The sequence below is a fragment of the Lipotes vexillifer genome, unplaced genomic scaffold, assembly GCF_000442215.2.
Source record: "Lipotes vexillifer unplaced genomic scaffold, Lipotes_vexillifer_v1.1 scaffold481, whole genome shotgun sequence".
Lineage (NCBI taxonomy): Eukaryota > Metazoa > Chordata > Mammalia > Artiodactyla > Lipotidae > Lipotes > Lipotes vexillifer.
In genome coordinates, this window is record NW_006789873.1 from 924,317 (window position 1) to 928,130 (window position 3,814).

Sequence of the window (3,814 nt, forward strand, 5' to 3'; positions counted from 1 at the left end):
GCTGGGCCCGTGCGCCATGGCCGCTGAGCCTGCGCGTCCGGAGCCTGTGCGCCGCAACGGGAGAGGCCACAACAGTGAGAGGCCCGCGTACCGCAAAAAACAAACAAACAAAAAAACAAAACAAACCTCAGCCTTCAGTTTTCTCAAAAACAGAACTCCTTCTGTAATGCCCAGACCTTCCTGAATCGCTCAAACTGGGAGGGAAGGGTACGTGGACTTTGTGAAAAATCCAAATTTCAGATAGTTTTTAAAAGCTCCTCATCAGTAAGAGCATCCCAGAAGCCAGTGGTTAGACTTTGGAGCAAAAGGAGCACATCCTGGGTGAGCAGCAGTGGGAGGGTGGGGACCAAGGGCTTCACAAAGTCCTGGGTGTCCCCAGGTTGGAGAGCTGCCTTCTGGAGAACCTCTACGGTCTAGCCATTCTCTTCTTGGCCCATCCCCGCTTTTCCCCTAGAGAATCCAAAGGTCAAACTTCATGCAGCCGATCAAAACTACTGCAATTCTAGATTTAGTGGAAGCTTGACTCTGTACACCTTCAAGCTGATTATTCCCAGACCCTCATCTCTACTCCCATTCCCCAACCTCTGAGGTTTCCCCGCAGCTGCATGTTCCTTCTACCCTAAAGGAAATTGCGCACTTTTTTTTTTTTTTTTTTTTTTTTGCGGTACGCGGGCCTCTCCCTGTTGTGGCCTCTCCCGTTGCGGAGCACAGGCTCCGGACGCGCCGGCTCAGCGGCCATGGCTCAGGGGCCCAGCCGCTCCGCGGCATGTGGGATCTTCCCGGACCGGAGCGCGAACCCACGTCCCCTGCATCGGCAGGCGGACTCTCAACCACTGCGCCACCAGGGAAGCCACCAGGGAAGCCCCCAGGGGAACCCCCCAGCACACTCTTTAGCGTTTAGAATGGCGTTGTGCCTCCATAAAGCTCACCAGCTCTTTCCACTCTGGTGTCTGCTACATTTACAAATGTCACTTTAGCATCCGCAAAAAATGTATTAGCTCCTCAATCAGAAGACCTGAGAATACAGTCAGCAGAGGAGACTGTCAAAGGAAGCAGAAATAACTCAAGTTTTCCGTTATGATAGGAGCTTGTGATACACAGGTGTGTACTCATCAAAATAAAACCCATCAAATGGTACGTTTAAAATTTGTGCATTTCCTCTGTAAATTTTACCTCAAAGAAAGAATAATAAACATGTTTCACACTTCAGTTAATGATATGAATGCTAGGAGTTTAGGAGTAAAGTGTACTCATGTCTGCAGCTTATTTTGAAATGAATCCAAAAGATAAGATGGATTGAGGGGTGGGTAAATGGATAAAATGTGATAGAAAGCAAATATAGCAAAGCGCGAACTGAAAACAAAGCTGTCACCTGGGTGGGTTTAAGGCTTACATCCGAGGCACTGTCTTTTCTTCTCATTTACATTCCACTCAGGCACTGAGTGATGAGTTCCCCAAACCAAGTGAGAAGACATTTGGTCCTCATCAGTCCTCACCCAGCTGGCAGAGCACCTGTTTGCTACCCAGAGTCAGTGTTTGTCAAAGCTAGCGGTCCAGTGCATCAGATACAAGTTGAGAGACGCTTGGGCAAGGTCAGGTGCGTTTTCGCCTTAGTGTTTGGACCCAACCACAGAAGCACTGGAGGCCTGGCTCCCCTGGGCTCACTCCCTGCCACCTGGCTGCCTTCAGCACAGTAATGGCTACAAGTAAAATACACACGCTATTTACCAAATCTTATTTTGTTATCCTTTTCCAGAAACATGCTCCACTCTAGCCTTGATCTGATCATGCCAGAACTGATTCTAACACGAGGCTGGTGACAAAGCGACAGTGTTGACCTTAATAGTTTGCAAGTTTTTGAGGGGAACTACAACGTCTGTTTTTTTTTTTTTTTTTTTTTTTTGCGGTACACGGGCCTCTCACTGTTGTGGCCTCTCCCGTTGCGGAGCACAGGCTCCGGACGCGCAGGCCCAGCGGCCATGGCTCACGGGCCCAGCTGCTCTGCGACACGTGGGATCCTCCCGGACCGGGGCACGAACCCGTGTCCCCCGCATCGGCAGGCGGACTCTCAACCACTGCGCCACCAGGGAAGCCCTCAACGTCTGTTTCTTGATGCCTTCTTCTCTCTGCTGCCCTTTCTCTCAAACCTATTCTGTGTCCCAACCCAAAGGCTCTGAGATCCTTAATAGCATCACTGAAAACAACCACTAACGTCATTGTCTCGTTAGTCCTTTGTTAGTCCTCTCTCATGGCTGTGGTCACTTGACACCTGCCCCTCATTTCAGTGACTATTATTCAAGTATTCTACAAACAGGTATTGGGCCACCTACTTTATGCCAGCCAGTAAATAAGGTGTGGCAGAGGTGGAGCAGTGCTGATATGAGCAGGCATCAATATCTGCTCTTGAGTTGCACTCAGCCTTGCAGTTGAGCTACACAAAGAGGGGGTGAGAGGGACTTCCCTGGTGGTCCAGTGGTTAGGACTCGGCCCTTTCACTGCCAAGGCCCGGGTTCGATCCCTGGTCAGGGAACTAAGATCCTGTAAGCCGTGCAGTGTGGCATGCCACCCCTCCCCCCCCAAAAAAAAGTGGGTGAGAGGTTAGACTGCAACAGCTCTTGGGAAAGGGGCCATCTGTGCAATCAGCCTCCTTCCCGGCCTTACCTCCCACCCGCTCCCATGACTTCCACCTCAGTTAAGTGCTGGCATCTTCTGGACCCCCATCACCCCCTCACAACTCTTCCCTGAGCTCCAGACCCTTAGTGTTTCCAGCTGCCCACTCGATATCTCCTCCTGGATGGCCCACAGGTCCCTCAAACTCAACATGTCCTACATCAAACTCAGAATTTCTCTCGCTCCTTCTGCATCTTCAGTCTTCTATCACAGTCTCTTTTGAGACACAGCTCACGTTTCCTCCCGTCCTGACCTCTCCGGCCGGGTTTGCTGACTGCCTCCTAGGTGTTTCCATTGCCCTTGGTACAAACCCCTACCCACAGGATTTACGGCACTGTCTTGTAATGTTTTTCTTAACCTGGCCTCCCCAGCCATACTCCGAGCTCCTTTAGGGCAGGACTTGTAGACTTTCTCATTTTTGTATCCTTGTGCCTAACACTGCATGACATGTAATGGGCGCTGAGTGTGTGTCAGCGGAACGAAATGGAATTGAGTGACTAACTCTCCTGGAAAATTCAGTAAAGCTTCACAGAGGAGATTATATTTATACTGGATCTTGGAGAATCCAAGTTTGTCAGTGGTTGTGGGACTGGGGTTAGGAAGAGAAGCTGGAGGGCTGGCTCGGCCCTAGACAGACAGAACAGAAAATGAAGAAAGGGTCAGAGCCTCATAGAGTGTGTTCTTGGCATGGCAGGTAGTTTGGCGCCGCTGCAGGGACAGTAAATGAGTCTGGAAGACTCAGGATGGGCCAAATCACTCTGCATCTTCAGTGCTTGCCTATGAGTTTAGATTTTAACCTGTATGTGTAGTCGAAGGCGAACCATTGAGGAGTTTTTCAAATGGGTGCAACATAGTCGGAGCAGTGCTTCTGGAAGTTTACACTGTCGTCAGTATAGAGAATAGATTTTAAGACTAGGGGAGACTGCAGGCAGGGGGACCAATTAGGAGACTCGCCATAGTCTAGGTGACAGACAGTGAGGGCACAGACCAGGGAAGGGGTCGCCGGCATGGAGAGAAGTGAAATCGAACCCAGATTTCATACCTGATCTAGGGGGTAGATTTCAGGCAAGTCAGGTACTCAGTCGAAGGCGAAATATTTTCTGAACATGCTCTATTTGAGTATTTTATTACCTAGAGTGCTAGG

At 50.0% G+C, this 3,814-nt stretch overlaps 1 non-coding gene across 1 annotated transcript; it reads left to right on the forward strand.

The window, feature by feature from the left end:
• Positions 1–2,458: 2,458 nt before the first annotated feature.
• On the forward strand, positions 2,459–2,530 carry TRNAE-UUC (transfer RNA glutamic acid (anticodon UUC)). Its single transcript has one exon. It is a non-coding gene; the product is annotated as a tRNA-Glu (tRNA).
• Positions 2,531–3,814: the final 1,284 nt, after the last annotated feature.